Below are 20,118 nucleotides of genomic sequence, written 5' to 3'. Positions count from 1 at the left end.
AAGTGGCTAAGCAGCAAAAGTATTGGCTTCCTCCTCCTCCGTTCTGTCAGCCTTATCAGCAGAAGAGCAAAGGTGGCAGTGGATCTTCCCACCCACCCAACCCTGGCTTTCAGAACAAGACTTTGTCTCAAGCTCCAAGATCAAGTGCTCCGTATCACCATCCGCTCTCGGAGGTCACGTGCAACAAGTGCCAACAGAAGGTCACTATGCCAACAAATGCTTCAATCAGAGGCGTCTCCCTCCTCCTCCTCCTGTGAGATCTGCAAGTACAGCTGTGGTCAAGCATAACCCCAAGCACGCCAAGGTCAACTTGATGAATGCAGCTCAGGCAGAGGACTCGTCAGATGTCATCATGGGTAACCTTCCTGTTAATGATGTTCCCACAGAAGTACTTTTTGACACTGGTGCATCGCATTGTTTCATCTCGAGACCTTTTGCATCTAAGCATGAGTTTTCTTCTCAAGTTTTGCATAAACCGTTAGCAGTTGTCTCACTAGGTAAATGTTTGCTCGCAAACTATGAGATTCCGTATATTTCTATCATGATGGGTGATTTCAAGTTTCTGGCTTCTCCAATGGTTCTTGGTAACTCGAATATTGATCTTATTCTTGTAATGGACTGGCTTTCTAAGCACAAGACTCAGCTTGATTGTGCAGCCAGGCAGATTCAATTGACTCATTCGTCTGAGGATGTAATTGTCTTTGCCGCTCGGGATAATACCATCCGTATGTTTTCTCTCAATGAGAAGGATGAACTGGATGCCATCTCTCGAATTCCAGTCATTTACGAATATCAAGACGTCTTTCCAGAAGAGCTTCCAGGAATGCCTCCGCACCGGCCAGTTGAATTCGTCATCGATCTTGAGCCTGGCACGGAACCTGTTTGCAAACATCCTTACAAGTTGGGACCCAAAGAGTTGAAGGAGCTTAAGAAACAACTCGATGAACAAGAGCGTATGGGTCTCATCCGACCTAGTTCTTCTCCGTGGGGTTGTGGAGTTCTTTTTGTGAAGAAGAAGGATGGAATGGACCGACTCTGTGTCGACTACCGTCCATTGAACAAGAAGACTATAAAGAACAAGTACCCACTTCCCAACATCAACGAGCTGTTTAAACAACTCAAAGGTGCTCAATTATTCTCCAAGCTTGATCTCCGTATGGGCTATCACCAGATTCGAATTCGTGAGCAAGATATCCCCAAGACGGCATTCAGAACAAGCTATCGTTCATATGAATACATTGTCATGTATTTTGGCCTCGTCAACGCTCCTCCGACTTTCTCTCGCATGATGAACTTCATCTTCAACCCCTACACAAATGACTTCGTCTTGGTCTACCTCGATGACATTTTGGTCTTTTCCAAGAACAAGGAAGATCATGCCAAGCACTTGCGTTTGGTGTTGGATAAGCTCAGAGAACATCAGTTCTATGCCAAGTTTTCAAAGTGAGAGTTTTGGCTCGATGAGGTTCTCTATCTTGGGCATATCATCTCTGCCAAAGGCATAGCGGTGAATCCTGAGAAGGTGTCTGCAATTGTGAATTGGGAACCACCTCAGAACGTGAAGCAACTTCGCAGCTTCCTTGGTCTCGCAAGCTATTGTCGAAGGTTCGTTGAGAACTTCTCAAAGATCGCGAAGCCTCTTTCCAACCTTCTCCAGAAGCACGTCAAGTATGTTTGGTCTCCGGAATGTGACATCACTTTCGACACCCTGAAAGAGAAATTAGTCACTGCTCCAGTTCTGACTCCTCCTGATGAATCCAAACTGTTCGAGGTCTTCTGTGATGCCTCTCTTCAAGGTTTTGGTGCAGTGTTGATGCAAGAGAAGAAAGTTGTGGCTTATACTTCTTGCCAGTTGAAGCCCAATGAAAAGAACTACCCCACTCATGAGCTCGAGTTGGCGGCAGTTGTGCATGCTCTTTTGACTTGGAGACATATCTTATTGGGAAGAAAAGTGGACATCTTCACTGACCACAAGAGTCTCAAATACATCTTCACTCAGCCTAATCTCAACCTCAGGCAGACTCGTTGGGTCGAAATAATTCAAGAGTATAAACCGAGTATCGAATATACTCCAGGCAAGGCCAATGTAATTGCTGACGCATTGAGCAGGAAGGCTTACTGCAACAGTTTGATTCTCAAGCCTTACCAACCTGAGCTTTGTGAAGCTTTCCGCAAACTCAATCTACAAGTTGTTCCTCAAGGTTTCCTCGCCAACCTTCAAGTCTCTCCTACTTTGGAAGATCAGATTCGCGAGGCTCAACTTCTTGATGCTATGGTGAAGAAGGTGAAGATTGGGATTGCCAAGAGTCAACCCAAGTACAAGTGCTATTGTTTTGATGACAAGGATACTCTATTCTTCGAGGATCGCATTGTTGTGCCTAAAGGTGACCTTCGTAAAGTCATTATGAACGAGGCTCACAATTCACTCCTCTCTATCCACCCTGGGAGTACAAAGATGTACCTGGACCTCAAGCAGGCGTATTGGTGGACTCGAATGAAGCGTGAGATTGCTCAGTTCATGAATGAATGTGATGTCTGCAGAAGAGTGAAGGCAGAACACCAACGACCAGCTGGTCTCCTCCAACCTCTTGCCACTCCAGAATGGAAGTTTGACCACATTGAGATGGACTTCGTGACGGGATTTCCGAAGTCCAAGCGTGGCAATGATGCTATATTCGTTGTCATCAACAAACTCACTAAAGTGGCTCACTTTCTGCCTATCAAAGAGTCTATCACTACAGCTCAATTGGCGGAGCTATATACCTCTCGGATTGTCTCTCTGCACGGCATTCCGCATTTGATTTCTTCAGATTGTGGCAGCATCTTCACCTTGAAGTTTTGGGATTCTTTTCAGAAGGCCATGGTGTAACACCCCGGATGTAACTTTCCCTATTTGTACTCCAACTCTTGCCGTTTCCGGCGTTAAGTTATATTTATTTCCTCGGGTTCGGGCCTTTGTCTCCGTGTGTTGTTATCGTTGTCATGCATCTCATATCATGTCATCATGTGCATTGCATTTGCATACGTGTTCATCGCATGCGTTCGAGCATTTTCCCCGTTGTCCGTTTTGCATTCCGGCGCTTCGTTCTCCTCCGGTGGTCATTTCTAGCTTTCTTTCATGTGTGGGGATTAAACATTTTCGGATTGGACCGAGACTTTCCAAGCGGCCTTGGTTTACAACCGGTAGACCGCATGTCAAGTTTTGTATCATTTGGACTTCGTTTGATACTCCAACGGTTAACCGAGGGACCGAAAAGGCCTCGTGTGTGTTGCAGCCCAACACCCCTCCAATTTGGCCCAAAACCCACCAAACTCTGCTCCATCATCTAGAGCGTTCGATCACGATCGCGTGGCCGAAAACCGCACCTCATTTGGACTCTCCTAGCTCCCTCTATGCCTATAAATAGACCCCCTCCGTTTTCGGATCTCCTCCTACCTCTGAAACCCTAGAAATCGTCCCCGCGCCGCGCCGGACAAAAATCTGCCGACGGACATTGTCCGGCCGTCCCCGCCGCCGCCACGTGTCGCCACCACGTTCGTTCCCCGCCGCCGCCTCCCGCCGGCCCGCCAGGCCCGGGGCGGGCTCTCCTCCTCCGCCGCCTGGGCCGAGCCGCCCCGCCGCCAGCCTCCCTCCGCGTCGCCGCCGCCTCGCCTCGCCCACCGCCGCCACACCGCGCCACCTCCGCCGCCGCCGCACCGCGCCGCCCCGCCGCCGCCGCCTCGCCCGCACTGCACCGCGCCGCCCCGCCGCCGCCGCCTCGCCGCGCGCCGCCGGCCGGCCCGGATCCGGCGAAGATCCGGCCGGCCCCTTGCTCCCCGGCCACTCTGGCGAGCTCCAGCTCGCGCCAGCGAACCTCAGCCCGCGTGCCCCCGAAACCCTAGATCCAGATCCGGAGGTTGAAATTTTCCTAAGTCCCCAGAATTTTTTAGTTTATATGCCCATGTTCGCGGCTCCGTAACTTTGCATCCGTAGCTCCGATTCATGCATATAGCATATCAAAATGTTCATCTCAGAAGTACATCGTTTTATTCCATTGCATCATTTTCATTTGAGTTCATCTTGATGCCCGAAATGCTGTTAGAAGAGGGCTACTTAAGTTAATTGTCAGATCTGCTACTCCGTTTAGCACTTTTGTCATTTTTGCCATGATTATTGTGTGCATGATATGCCCGTGAGTTCTACATGTGTTTTGTTAAAGGTTTTGTCATCTCTCCAGAGGTGCAACCCATGTATTTTTAGGATGTGTGTGGTGACTTGTGCAAGCTTGCAAAGTGGTGCACTTGCTAAGTCTGTTTTCAGGGACTTAGTAATTTCACTAAGTCCTGGAGCTGTTTATCTCATGTTGCCATATGTTCATGTTGTTTCCTAGTGATCCGTGCCTCTTTTGAGGATGATCAGTAAGTGAGTTTTGTTAATATTGTAGAGCTCTATCCATCCATGTCTTTGTTTGTAATTATGGAGCACCCTAGCTTGAGTCAATCGAGCTCTACTTTTGCTACTTTGTGAATCTGGGCAGATTGTCAAGTTGTTTGCAATTTTGCCGGTGATGTTGTAGTTGACCCGTGCATGCTATGCTATTGTTCTTGCCATGTCTTGCTTGTGTTTTGTGCCTTCCTTATGGGTGTATGCTTGTCTTGCCATGACTTGCACCGCAGTGAGTGCATCGAGCTCGTAAACATGCCTACTTGAGTTATATTTCAGCATGTGTCAGTTTTCACTAAGTATGAAAACTGATTATGTTTTTGCTATGTTCACATGCTTGCAATTGTATTTTCTGATCCCTTTTGGCTCAAGGTCACTAAGGGACTTTTGTTAATCTCTTTGAGTAGCTCCATGCCATGCTTTACTTTGCCATGATCAGGTCCTGTAGCATGTAGTTTTGTTGCTCTGAAGAGGGCTACCTAATCTGAAATTCCAGACAAGTGTTGATTTCACTAAGTCTGAGATCTATTTGCCATTTGCATTTTTGCCATGCTTGTTTGAACCTGTTAATGGATGATTTGGCCGTAGCTCAGTGCTAGACTTTTGTTAAGCATCTTGTGTGCATCCCTGCCATGTATTTTTTTGTCATGTTTGGGTGCTGTAGCATGTTCCTTTCATTGCATTTAGAGGCCTACTTGCTGTAAATCGCATACCGGTGTCATTTTTGAATTGCTTGCCATTTCCAAACCGTAACTCCAATTCCGGCGTTCTTTATATCGTTTTCAAGCGATTTCATCTCATCTTTCCAGTGGCACACTTGGATTTCCAGGTTGAGGCCAGGTTCATGCGTTTTCCTGTCATATCTTGCATTTGACATCCCGCATCGCATCCCGCATAGCATATCATCATTTCATCATATTGCTTGTTCTTGCACGTGGTTGATTGTATCCTTGTTGCTTGTTTGTCGTGTTTGGGTAGAGTCGGGAGACGAGTTCGCTAACAAGGAGCCCGTTGAGTTTGCTTTCGAGGATCCAGTCAACTCTGACAACTGTGCAGGCAAGATGATCATACCCTCGAAATCACTACTATCTTTGCTATGCTAGTTTGCTCGCTCTTTTGCTATGCCAATGCTACGATGCCTATCACTTGCTTGCAAGCCTCCCAAATTTCCATGTCAAACCTCTAACCCACCATTGTCCTAGCAAACCGTTGATTGGCTATGTTACCGCTTTGCTCAGCCCCTCTTATAGCGTTGCTAGTTGCAGGTGAAGATTGGAGGCCGTTCCCTGTTGGAACATCTTTTATTTACTTGTTGGGATATCATTATATTGCCATGTTATCTTAATGCATCTATATACTTGGTAAAGGGTGGAAGGCTCGGCCTCTCGCCTAGTGTTTTGTTCCACTCTTGCCGCCCTAGTTTTCCGTCATATCGGTGTTATGTTCCCGGATTTTGCGTTCCTTACGCGGTTGGGTTATAATGGGAACCCCTTGATAGTTCGCCTTGATTAAAGCTTTTCCAGCAATGCCCAACCTTGGTTTTACCATTTGTCACCTAGCCTATTCTTTCCCTTGGGTTCTGCAGACTCAAGGGTCATCATTATTTTAACCCCCCCGGGCCAGTGCTCCTCTGAGTGTTGGTCCACCTGTCAGCTACCGATGGCCACCAGGGGCAACTCTGGGCTGGCCTACCCGTACCTAGGACAATCTGAGTGTGCCCTGAGAAAGAGATATGTGCAGCTCCTATCGGGATTTGTCGGCACATTCGGGCGGTGTTGCTGGTCTTGTTTTAACCTGTCGAAGTGTCTTGAGTTACCGAGATACCGAGTCTGATCGGAACGTCTTGGGAGGAGGTCTATTCCTTCGTTGACCGTGAGAGCTTGTCATGGGCTAAGTTGGGACTCCCCTGCAGGGATTAAACTTTCGAAAGCCGTGCCCGCGGTTATGGGCAGATGGGAATTTGTTAATGTCTGGTTGTAGATAACTTGAACCTTAATTAAATTAAAATGAATCAACTGAGTGTGTTACCATGATGGCCTCTTCTCGGCGGAGTCCGGGAAGTGGACATGGTGTTGGAGTAATGTTTGCGCAGATTGCTCTCTAGTTTCTCGCTCGCGCTTTGCCTCCTCTTCTCGCTCTCCTTTGCGAATAAGTTAGCCACCATATATGCTAGTCGCTTGCTGCATCTCCACATATATTTACCTTGCCTTACCTACGAGCTTAAATAGTTTTGATCGCGAGGGTGCGAGATTGCTGAGTCCCTGTGGCTTACAGATTACTATTACACCAGATGCAGGGCCTGATGATTCCGCTCCAGGAGACGCGTATGAGCTCAAGTGGGAGTTCGACGAAGACTCTCAATGTTACTATGTTTCCTTTCCTGATGATCAGTAGTGGTGCCCAGTTGGGGTGATTGGGACCGTGTCGCATGTTGGGTTCTCTTCTATTTTGGCGCCGTAGTCGGGCCATGAGTGTTTGGTTGATGTAATGTTATTTATGTACTTGATTGACGTGGCGAGTGTAAGCCAACTATGTTATCTCCCCTTTATTATTTATATTACATGGGATGTTGTGAAGATTGCCTTACTTGTGACATATGCCTTCAATGCGATTATGTCTCTAAGTCGTGCCTCGACACGTGGGAGCTATAGTCGCATCGAGGGTGTTACACATGGGCACCAACATCCGTTTCAGCACAACTTTTCATCCTCAAACTAGCGGTCAAGTCGAGCGTGTCAATCAAATTCTTGAAGATATGCTCAGGGCTTGCGTTTTCTCCTTCGGTATGAAATGGGAAGATTGTCTTCCATATGCCGAGTTTTCCTACAACAACAGCTTTCAAGCGAGTTCGGGCAAGGTCCCATTTGAAATTCTCTATGGTAGGAAGTGTCGTACTCCTCTTAACTGGTCAGAGACCGGTGAACGTCAACTTCTTGGAAATGACTTGATCACAGAGGCAGAAGAGATGTGTAAAGTCATTCGTGATAATCTAAAAGCAGCGCAATCGCGCCAGAAGAGCTACTATGATAGTAAGCATCATGATTTGCCTTTTGAGATCGGAGACCATGTTTACCTCCGCGTCTCTCCAATGAAAGGTACTTGTCGCTTCGGTATCAAAGGAAAGCTTGCCCCTAGATACATGGGTCCTTTCAAGATCGTCAGCAAGAGAGGCGATCTTGCCTATCAACTCGAGCTTCCCTCCAACTTTGCAAACGTGCACGACATGTTCCATGTCTCTCAGCTCCGCAAGTGCTTCAAGACCCCTGACCGCACCGTCAACTTCGAAGACATTGCTCTCCAAGAAGACCTTTCTTATCATGAGCACCCAGTTGCTATTCTTGAAGAAACTGAGTGCAAGACTCGCAACAAGTCAATCAAATTCCTCAAAGTCAAGTGGTCACACCATTCCGACCGTGAAGCCACCTGAGAACGCGAGGACCACCTCTGTTCTGAGTACCTGGATTTTTTCTAGTCCTAGATCTCGGGACGAGATCCTTTCGTAGTGGTGGAGTGTTGTAACACCCCGGATGTAATTTACCTTATCTGTACTCCAACTCTTGCCATTTCCGGCACTAAGTTATTTCATTTCGTCGTTGTCGGGTTTTTGTCTCCGTGTGTTGTTGTCTTTGTCATGCATCTCATATCATGTCATCATGTGCATTGCATTCTCATACGTGTTCGTCTCATGCATCCAAGCATTTTCCCCGTTGTCCGTTTTGCATTCCGGCGCTCCTATGCCCTCCGGTGGTCCTTTCTACCTCTTTTCGTGTGTGGGGGTTAAACATTTCCGGATTGGACCGAGACTTGCCATGCGGCCTTGGTTTACTACCGGTAGACCGCCTGTCAAGTTTCGTACCATTTGGACTTCGTTTGATACTCCAACAGTTAATCGAGTGACCGAGAAGGCCTCGTGTGTGTTGCAGCCCAACACCCTTCCAAAGTGGCCCAAAACCCACCTAAACCCTCTCCATCATCTAGAGCGTTCGATCACGATCGCGTGGCCGCAAACCGCACTCAATTTGGAGCTTCCTAGCTCCTCGTACCTATAAAATGGTCTCTTCCCCAAAAATTCCGGATGAGATCCAACCCTAACCCTAAAATTGCGTCTCCTCCGTCGCCGGACGTGTCCGCTCCCGCCGAACACGCCCCGCACCGCAGCGCCCAGCCAATCAGAAACCGCCACGTGGCATGCCGGCCACCTCCCGCGTCGCGGGCCGTGCGCCCCCGAGGGCCCGAGTTCGCCGCCGCTCGCCTTCATGCCCGCGCCGCCCGGATCTGTTCCGCGCCGCCGCGCCGCACCCTGGCCACCTCGTCGCCGGCGCAGACCTCCGCCGCCCTTCGCCACCTCGGGCCGGCGTCGCTCTACTCCACCCCGGCCCGCCTCGTCACCGGTAAGAGGCGCCGCGCCGCCTCCCATCTCCGACCGAGCTCCGGCTCCTTCCTCCGTGCTCCGGCGAGAGTCCCTGCCCCGTCGAGCTCCCTCCTCTCCGGCGACCTCCGACCTCGACTCCGGCGATGTTCAACCTCGGGAGACGTGTACATGCTACAGTGCTCAAGTTCCAGATCCAGATCCGTTTCCCGCGGGTTGACTTTTTCATCCCCGAACCCTAATTTTTTGCAAACTTTGGCATGTCATAACTCTCTCATCGTAGATCCGATTCGTGCGTGTAGCATATCAAAATGTTCGTCTCGACGAGTACATCATTTCATATCATTGCATCATTTTCATTTGAGCTCATATTGATGCCCGGCTATGTGATGAATTTGTCAGATCTATTTCAGCAAATGGCCTTTTGTCATTTTTGCCATGATTAATGTGTGCATGCTATGATCCTGAGCTCTACATGTGTTTTGTTATATGCCATGCCATCTTTATAGAGGTGCTTGCCATGTATTCTTGTGATATTTGTGGTGACTAGCACAAGCTTGCAAAGTAGCGTAATCGGCAATGCTGATTTCAGGGATTAGAATTTCACTAAGTCCTTATCCTGATTTTGTTGTTATGCCATATGTTCATGTTGTTTCCTAGTGATCCGTGCCTCTTTTGAGGATGATCAATAAGGATGTTTTTTTAACATTGTGGTGCTCTATCCATCCATGTCTTTGTTTGCATTTATGGAGCAACCTAGCTTGAGTCAATCGAGCTCTACTTTTGCTATAAAGTGAATCCTGGCAGATTGTTGACATGTTTAGCGATTTTGCCGAGGATGTTGCTATTGATCTATGCATGCTATGTTATTGTTCTTGCCATGTCTAGCTTCTATGCCATGTCTTCTTGATGGGTGTATGCTTAGTTTGTTATGCAATGCTCTGTAGTTAGTGCATCAAGCTCGTAAACATGCCTACTCGTTAACTGTTTTGCATGCTCCAGTTTTTCACCAAGTCTGAATCTGTTTATGTTTTTGCCATGTTCACATGCTTGCAATTGTATTTTCTGATCCCTTTTGGCTCAAGGTCACTAAGGGACTTTTGTTAAGTGCTTTGAGTAGCTTCATGCCATGCCTTGCTTTGCCATGTTAAGTTCCTATAGCATGTAGTTTTCATGCTCTAGAGTGTGCTTCCTATTGATAAATTCCAGACTTGTGTTAATTTCTCTAAGTCTGAAACCTGTTATCATTTGCTCTTTTGCCATACTTGTTTGAACCTGTTAATGGATGAATTAGCCGTAGCTCAGTGTTCATCTTTTGTCAAGAATCATAAGTGGATCCCTGGCATGTATTTTTTTGTCATGTTTGAGTGTTGTAGCATATTTATCTTAATGCATTTAGTTGGTCACTTCTGATTATCGCAGACCGGTGCCATATTTGTTTTGCTTGCCATTTCCAAACCGTGCATCCGATTCCGGTGATCTTTATATCGATTTCAACCGAAATCACCTCACCTTTGCAGTGGAACTCTTGGATTTCAAAGTTGAGGCCAGGTTCAATCATTCCTTGTCAAATCTTGCATATGCATCACATACCGCATCCCGCATATCATACCATATTTGCATCATGTTGTTTGAGCATTGCACGTGGTTGATTGTGTTCCATTTGCTTGTTGTTCTTGTTTGGGTAGAGCCAGGAGATGAGTTCGTGAACGAGGAGCCCGTTGATTTCGCTTACGAGGATCAAGTCAACTCTAACAACTTTGCAGGCAAGATGACCATACCCTCGAAATCACTTCTATCTTTGCTTGCTAGATGCTCGCTCTTTTGCTATTCATATGCTACGATGCCTACCACTTGCTTATCATGCCTCCCTATTGCCATGTCAAACCTCTAACCCACCATGTCCTAGCAAACCGTTGTTTGGCTATGTTACCGCTTTGCTCAGCCCCTCATATAGTGTTGCTAGTTGCAGGTGAAGATTGGAGATCGTTCCTTGTTGGAACATTGTTTATTGTTGGGATATCACCATATTATCTTGTTTATCTTAATGCATCTATATACTTGGTAAAGGGTGGAAGGCTCGGCCTTTTGCCTAGTGTTTTGTTCCACTCTTGCCGCCCTAGTTTCCGTCATATCGGTGTTATGTTCCCGGATTTTGCGTTCCTTACGCGGTTGGGTTATAATGGGAAACCCTTAACAGTTCGCCTTGAATACAACTCCTCTAGCAATACCCAACCTTAGTTTTACCATTTGCCACCTAGCCTCTTTTTCCCTTGGGTTTCCGGAGCCCGAGGGTCATCTTATTTAACCCCCCCGGGCCAGTGCTCCTCTGAGTGTTGGTCCACCTCGTCAGCCGCCGGTGGTCACCAGGGGCAACTCTGGGCTGGCCTACCGGAAGTTTGGACAATCTGAGTGTGCCCTGAGAACGAGATATGTGCAACTCCTATCGGGATTTGTCGGCACATTCGGGCGGTGTTGCTGGACTTGTTTTACCATTGTCGAGGATGTCTTGTAAACGGGATGTCGAGTCTGATCGGATTGTCTTGGGAGAAGGAATATCCTTCGTTGACCGTGAGAGCTTGTGATGGGCTAAGTTGGGACTCCCCTGCAGGGATTTGAACTTTTGAAAGCCATGCCCGCGGTTATGGGCAGATGGGAATTTGTTAATGTCCGGTTGTAGATAACATGAAACTTAACCTAATTAAAATGAATCAACCGCGTGTGTAACCGTGATGGTCTCTTCTCGGCGGAGTCCGGGAAGTGAACACGGTGTTGGAGTAATGCTTGACGTAGGTTGTTCTAGGATCACTTCTTGATCATAGTTGTTCGACCGTGCTTTTGCCTTCTCTTCTCGCTCTCTTTTGCGAATAGGTTAGCCACCATATATGCTAATCGCTTGCTGCAGCTCAACTTTATACCTTGTCTTACCTATAAGCTTAAATAGTCTTGATTGCGAGGGTGCGAGATTGCTGAGTCCCCGTGACTCACAGATTATTTCCAAACCAGATGCAGGGACCGATGATACCGTTCCAGACGATGTGCCTGAGCTCAAGTGGGAGTTCGATGAAGACTCTCGTCGTTACTATGTGTCTTTCCCAGATGATCAGTAGTGGCGCCCAGTTGGGGCGATCGGGGACCGTGTCGCATGTGGGGGTTGATCTTTATTTTGGTACTGTAGTCGTACCATGAGTGTATTGGATGATTGTAATGTTATTCATGTATTTGTGTGACGTGGCGAGTGTAAGCCAACTATGTATCCTTTCCCCTTTTATCTATTTGCATGGGTTGTTGTGAAGATTACCTTAGTTGCGACATTGCTTTCAATGCGGTTATGCCTCTAAGTCGTGCTTCGACACGTAGGAGATATAGCCGCATCGAGGGCGTTACACCTGGGGCCGACGAAGATGATGTGATGACCCTCAATGCCTGCATAAGCTGGTCCATGCTTTGGCCGAAGAGTCAGATTCGTTTGGGGGTGGGGACACCACCCCACAGACAACACCGCCAGTCGTGCCGGCGCCAAGCCATGGCAAGACCGTCGCAACGCTACCACCGTCAGCTGATCCGGACATGCATATGGCACAGGATCCGGACGACGATGGTACATTTACCAGGGTCGATAAGTACTTCAACGAACATGGGTACGATGACGAATTCTTGGGGCCTCCTTCTCAAGAACCCAACCCTACAAAAGACGATCGCGATCTAGCTGGTACCGCGGAGAAACCCAATTGCAACAGGCGTCGTCTGGCGTTCAGTTCTCAGGAGACGCCTCCAGCTGCCGCCTTCACCGAGCCTCAGATAGTCGAGGTGCGAAATATTATCAGCCCGAACACACTCAAGAAGGTGGTCTCTGAGAAGAACTCGATCCCATTTACAGCAGAAGAAGAAGGGACGGAAAAGAAAGAATAACAAGGGTGCGAGCCAGCCGGCACCGAGTACGATCCGTGCTCAGGACGGGCCACCTTCACCTAAGGATATCTCGAGGAGGGTGCATATGGCGGATAGGCCGATGCTACCTACTAATCTGCTCAATGTAGCAACTGGTGATATGCGGAGTCTGCATGACAGTGTTCTTTCTTTGGAGAAGCTGTGTCTCTCCGAGAATGATGTGGCATACCCGGTTTTCATGGCCAAGGTGCCAAAGGGCAAGGGCTTTGTCGATAGCACCATCGAGGGTATGATCGTCCTGCGGTTTGATGACATCTTCGCTATGTTTAACCGTCATCCGCTGCACTACACCTTCATTCAGCTATTTTCGCTCAGTATGGAGATGCGGATCATTAGAGACAAGACCCCGGACATCGTGATAGTCGACCCCTTCTACATGCATGCCAAGATCTTGGGCAGCGCCGGGGACCGGCAAGTCGCGAGTTCATACCTCAAAGGCGTCATTCTGGCGAACCCAGATAAGGATAACTTCCTCGTTCCTTACTTTCCCTTGTAAGTCATCCCCTCACCGCCCCATAACATATGATTTCTTAGATTTCAATCATTCTATTTTTTTTCTAACATTTCGTGTTTTGTGCAGTGACACACGTTGCACACTCATCCTCTTAAGCCCGAACTATTCCATGGCCACATATTTTGACTCAGACCGTCAGTCGAAGAAAGACTACACAAATATCAAGAAAGTTCTTGATGATGTTCTCCCCGGCTACGCCAAATCTAGAGGCACCTTCAGGAGGCCAATTTTTAGGTACGGCAAGCACGTGTTCACCCACGTAACGACGTTCCCCTGCGTCAAGCAGACGCCTGGCCGTCAGAAGGATGCCTACTATGCCCTCCATCACATGCAAACGATCGTACGGTACCATAATCACCTTCTGCTACCAAATAGTCTCAAAGAGTGTGCCGCACGCTTGTCGGAAATCCAGGATGCGAACCTCGGACAAGAATTCTTTCGCATCCAGTCGGAGCTTGCGGAAATCATTCATCAAGATGTCCTTCGTACCTCGGGGAAGTTCTACCTCAAATATCAATCGTCCAATAGTGAAATAGAAACAACGCTTCAAATGCAGGCTAACAACGATCGCGATTTCATGACCATCACGAAAGACGGCGGCTTCATCCACGCTCCGGTCCCTGAGTCGAGTCGAAAGTAGTGATGTTATGTAGTTCTGAAATATTAATTAGCTCATGTTATAATTAAACTTTAATGAACTTGTATGTCTCTTTAGTTTGGACAGTCGTTCAACTTATATGTAATCGAAGCTGTTTATTAGTAAGACCATGAATTGTGCTATTAATGTGTTGTTTTTCTCTTCCGATCCTTCTGTTGCATACTTATATATTGCTTATATATTGTTTGTGAATTACTACTAAAATTTTGTTTGTCTAGTGCATAGAGATGCCGTTGTATATCATGTACAAGGGTAAGGTTCCTGGAGTCTACAACGACTGGGAGGAGTGTCGGAGACAGGTTCACCGTTTCAGCGGTAATAGTTACAAAGGGTACACCACTAGGGCAGAGGCGGAAGCTAGATACGCGCGCTATCTAGCGGGAGAGAGGAGGGAGCGGAGGAGGAACCGGATGAAGACCAGTTTCATCGTGATGATGCTCATCATGACCGCATATCTCTTCTATGTGATGGTAGTTTAGATGATCGATATCGACTTTGTAATGTGACGACAAACTCGCTACTCGCGGTCTCGAAACTTGTAATGTTCTAACTTTGTTCGCTATTTTGAATTCAGAGACTAATATGATGAATTTTATTCGGAGACTAATCTTCTATTGTATTCGATAAATCTGCTGTTTATATGTTGTGCTATTTATATTATGTGTTGTAATGTATTTTGTAACCTGTGCAAATATCAAAAAACAAAAAAATCCTAATATTCATAGTAGTGGCACACCTTGTTGAGCATTAGTGGCGCACCGGGGCTAAATACAAGTGGTGCATTACGGGGCATAGTAATGGCGCACTTGGGGGCATACGTGAAGGTCAATATGGCCCCCTAGGAGGCATAGTAATAGCGCATTGTTGGACATAGTAATGGCGCACTGCCAGGTGCGCCATTATTATCTGGTATACAAATGGCACACCAGAGGTGTGCCATTAGTATTTGTTACTAGTGGCTTGGTAATAGTGGCGCACCTATAGTGCGTCATTAATGGCCAAAATAGGTGCACCACTAACAAGCCTTTTTCTAGTAGTGCGTTGTCCATTCTGTATATGTGGATGATAATAACTAGATTAAAATTAGTATACAAAAACAGATAGAAAATAGAATTCATAATATATATATATATATATATATTAAATGTTCATTAGTTCATCACAGAATATATATATATATATATATATATATATATATATATATATATATATATATATATATATCCCTAATAATAATAAAGCACGGATTGAGTCTTCGAGTTCACCGTCGCGACATTTTACACAAAGGCCCCTGTGATTTTTGATATTCAACCCGCAGTCTAAATCGAACCGGTACGAAGGCGAAAATAACGCAACCACGCTCTGCCTCGTAGCGCTCCGCCACGGCCCACCAAGCTCCTGCCATGCCCCACGCTGTCGGCCGCCTCCTGCCTCCCACCTCCTGCCCCGGAACCCTGCCCCGCCCGCCCCGCCTCACTACGCGCCGTCGGCCACCCACCCTCCCACTGGCGCCGACCCCGACGAGCCACGCGCTCCCGAGACCCGGCGCCCCCATCCATCTACCTCCTCACCGTGTCGCACCGCCGCTCCACAAAACTCCCGCCGAACCACACCTCCTATCCCCTGGCTACCCCTCCCACCTCCAGAGCTCTCGCCACGAGCTGTATCCGGCGGACGCCACCCCTCATCGCCCTTGGCTAGGCTTCCCTCAATCTCCCACGGTCCCACCGCCCCCAGCGCTCCTCCCGGCGGCGGATCCGGGCCGGCAACTAATCCCTCCTCCCCCGCGACTGATTGCCTCCAGTACCCTCCCCTATTTTCTCTGTATCGCCGACCATGGCGCCCATGGCGACCACGAGGCTGGAAGGGGTCTCGTGGACCCGAGATTGCGAGAGGAGCAGCAGCGCCGGCGGTGACGCCCCAGGAAGACCGTAGTGTGGTGCTCTGCTCTATGGATTCCTCTGCCATGGAGTTCATAGTTTTTTTCATTTTTGTTTCAGATTTTTGATGTGCAAAAATACAATTCAGTGCAGTTCTTTCTTCTCTTTGAGTATTGGTTCTCTGGATGATGTTTGCATCCAGGTTGTAAAAATTTGCCTGCGTCAAGTGCAATTCAGAACTTACAAGTTCGGCTGTCAGTTTCCTGTGCAGTTCATTACAGTAGAATTTTTCTGTGTTCAATTCAGTTATCTTTGCTTTGCTCTATGTCGTGAGGCTGCAATCCCGCTATCTCCTGCTTACTGGCGTCGCCCCGGTCGATCCAGGTAGTTGGGTGGGGATTGGGTGTGTCACCGGGCATCCGGATGACGAGTTCCCGCCGTGAGCTGGTGCTCTGCTCCTCGCCGCTGGTGGTCGCGCTACAGCGACGTGCAGTTCGCCGGGCGGTGTCGTGCGGTTCGCCGGGCCGTGGACTGTGGTTTACCGGCCTGCAGCCTGCGGTTCGCTGGGCAGTGCGTGTTTTGCTTTGGCTAGGAATTGGCTCACCAGATCACTCTTTCAACAAGAGCTAGCTAGACGTGCATGACTTTCATGCGTTTATGTTTCGGGCAGCAGAATTAATGATCACTCACAAAGGACTAGCCATCAAGGTGTTTTTCTGCGCATATGTCGTTCAAGTGGAAGATGGGGCACTGTGCCTTTTCCAACTCCTTCCGACCTACTGATCAAGTCAAGAGAATAAGAGCAGTGGAGATTACATTTTCTTGCTAAACTTTTCGGTCAATGCCTAATATGTGTGCTTTTCTTCCTAATGGTGTCATGCTTCGATTTGATTTCTTACATGAGGAAGTGAATAGCAGTGATTATTGCACATGCTTATACATTCAAATGGATTGCTAGGTTAAATGGTATACCGTTCAAAGATCTTAGTTTTTCTGAACGGTCTAATAATTATTCAGTTTACTAAACTGCTGAACTGCTTCTTTGGGTCTGAATTTGCTGAATTATCAAACGGTATAAGAATTATTCAGTTTAATAAACTGTTGAACTGCTTCTTTGGGTCTGAATTTGCTGAATTGTCGAACGGCCTAAGAATTATTCAGTTTACTAAACTGCTAAACTGCTTCTTTCGGTCTGAATTTTCTGAATTGCTTCTTTGTCTCTAAATTGCTTGGTACCTTGGAATATATGGAAGCGCGGAAACTCCAAGCTCTTCCGGGATGTTTTTGAGGAATTGCACATTACTACTAGCAAGATTGATGATGATCTTATGTTGTAGTCCAACAGGTATTCAAATGAAATTAAGAAAGACATCCTTAGAGGCTGGAGCACTTCATTTGTGTGTAGAAAGTGTTTCAGGCCAGTGTAAGCCTGTTGTAGTCCCTATAATACAAAGGTAGTAAGTGACGCATCGCCCTCTCTGAATTGAATAACTGTGGCGTCAATGAGACGCTTCGACCCATGCTGGCCGTCGTTCACCACCACTGAGGTTTCGTTCCCCCCTTCTTTCCTTCTTCCAATCTTCAGTCCAATTGTATGAACAGAAACAAACCTTCTCTTATGTTTGTAGATGAAGAAGGAACGGCTGGCTTACCATTCACTTAAGCATCCAGAGCTTCGGCACCCAACTATTGAAGAAGGCTCATACTGATGGAGTTGTCCCAAACAAGGCACATACCTGGCCCCTTTCCGCTCCTGGAGTCCTTGCATGCCTTTAAAGCATGTAATCTTAGTCGTTGGACATTTTATATGGTTGATTCTAAATTCGTGTGGTGGTTGCAGAATGTCATAGCGCATGTGTTGTCGTTGTCTCTCTCAATAAGTCCCTCGCTGGTGGTTACACACACGTGCCCACGAACTGCTCGGCCAGGGGAGAAAACAGAGCAGTGGTGTTCGGTTAGAATAGAGGACACACGGTTAGGTTTCAGGAACCAATGCCTTCATATTTTTTTCTCTTTCAACTGAGTGCTGGCTAAGTAAGCACAACCCTCTTATTACAAGGTTAGATCAACTCAACACAAGCAATAACAGCTTGAAATGAGCTAGGTTGGCCAAGTCTAGACATTATGGATTTGGTAATGTATATATATATTGGAAAATGATAGCATGGTCTTTATATGGTTGTTTTTTGTTAGCAACACTGTAAGGTCTTCCTCGGCAGTGCACATACTAATGATTACTGCTCAAGCATGTAGATGATACATTTTTGGCAACTGGATCAATAACCATGTCATTACTATGCAAAAAGGATGTAGATCCATAGACTAATACTCCTACAGTGGTTTGGTTTCTTATGCATTTATTACCCCTCCGCACATATAACTTGTGCCTCTTGCTTCTTAAGATTATTGCCTGGTATGGTGTCCAATAAATTCAGAGATTGCCTCTGCAGTGGTCTGTAGTTACAAAGATGGTAATTTAGAAAAACATAGATGATGACTAGCTATTGAGAAGCATAATAATGTTTTTATTTCTTCTTCATGACAATCAAGGTCAAACAAATATTTTCATGTTTATCAGAATGAAATAAAATTGATGGACAGTACCACTCCATTGATAACTAGAGCTAGTAGTGTGTTCACTTAGATGGTTACATTTTCTTTTTAGAAGAATGTACAATGCTAGAATTAGTATGTGCATTAGAATTATAATCGTTAGTGATGAATTACCTCATAAAGTGTTAGATTATTATCTAAGAATCATACATCAACTAGACGCGAGACGGTCAAAATCTTCATGCACTCAACAGTTATTGTACTGAGTTTTTTTAGCAATACTCATTGTAATAAGTTTTTTTAGGCAATTGTAATAACTGGTCAATACATAGTTTTGTTACCCGTTGCAACGCACGGGCCCTTTTACGAAGAATAATTTATTCTACACCCTAGGTGATGAATAGTAACACTGTCGCGCTATTCGTCACCCTGGGTGAGGAATAGTTATTCTTCACCCCCTCTCAATTTTGACATCAATGCAACGTATTTTTACGTTTCGTAAATTTTGTGTTATTTTATACATAAAAAGAGGACGTAAGAAAATATGTATTCGCCGTAAAAAATATTTTATGTTACGTAAAATTACGAATGTAAGAACATAGTGTAAAACGTACATAAAATGTGATTTTTCTGATCTTATAACCTTTTTTATACCAAATTTTACATATTGAATCAATATGCATGTAACTATTTATATTATAAACGTAATTTATTTAGGAAGCGATCATAAGATTATCTCGGGTGAAGAATAATTTATTCTACACCCTAGGTGATGAATAGTAACACTATATATATATATATATATAAATATATATATATATATATATATATATATATATATATATATATATAATATCATCACATATACGTGATGATACTTAACTACTAGGTACAATGCATAAAATGGAAAACGAACAATACTAAAACTAATAACCCCTCCTGGGGCCAGTATTTCGGCAGCCCCTTGCTAGCAGCTCCCTGGTGCGAGGTGTCTTCCCAGTGCGGAGGCAGTACTCTGCCTCCTCCGCCTCACAGCGCTTAACGTACCGATCTCTCTTGCTGGCGGACGTGCGCGGTCAATCTTGCCATTTCGTTGGGCGCCCACCGGAGCTCCTCGTCGGTGGCACGCTGGAGCTTATCGGCCCACCTCCACGCGGCGACGAGGCGCCCAGCGCCTATGACCTTCCTCGTGAAGTACTCGTCTTCGTACACCTCCTCGGCACGACGACGCGCCCGGCCCCAAAGCTCCTCCGCCTCCTTTTTCCAGGCGGCATCACGGGCTTCACAGGCCGCCGGGTACCTGGCTTCCTCCTCCGCCATCTCCTTCTTGAATGCCACTTGACTGGCTTTCTCAGCCGGCGGCAGCGACTTCCACAGACAAAGATTGTACTGGCCCAAAACCAATCCAAAGTTGGGGGGTCCAGCACAACCTCGTCAGGCGGCGTGTAGGGATCCTCGTCGCTGCTAATCGAGTGAGCGTCCTCTAGGGGCGGCGACTCCTAGTCGGTGCGTGGGCAGACCGGCGGCGCCGTGGCAGAGATTTGAGAGAGAGAGAGAGAGGAGGGGGGAGGATGTAGATGAGAATGCAGGCGGGACGACATGAGCAAGGTAGTATTTATTGGCGGCCGGAATATAGATCGACCGGGACAGTACAAACGCCGGTCGCCGGAATTTATGAGTACTGTAGTTTGAATTACACACGATTCTCGCAGCAAAATCCATGTGTGAACATAATAGCCAAAATCCGTGTGTGAACATAATAACTGACGG

The sequence above is a fragment of the Triticum aestivum genome, chromosome 6A (assembly GCF_018294505.1).
Source record: "Triticum aestivum cultivar Chinese Spring chromosome 6A, IWGSC CS RefSeq v2.1, whole genome shotgun sequence".
Taxonomy (NCBI): Eukaryota; Viridiplantae; Streptophyta; class Magnoliopsida; order Poales; family Poaceae; genus Triticum; species Triticum aestivum.
The sequence above is the reverse complement of the archived record's forward strand: the minus strand, read 5'-3'. Positions refer to the sequence as shown.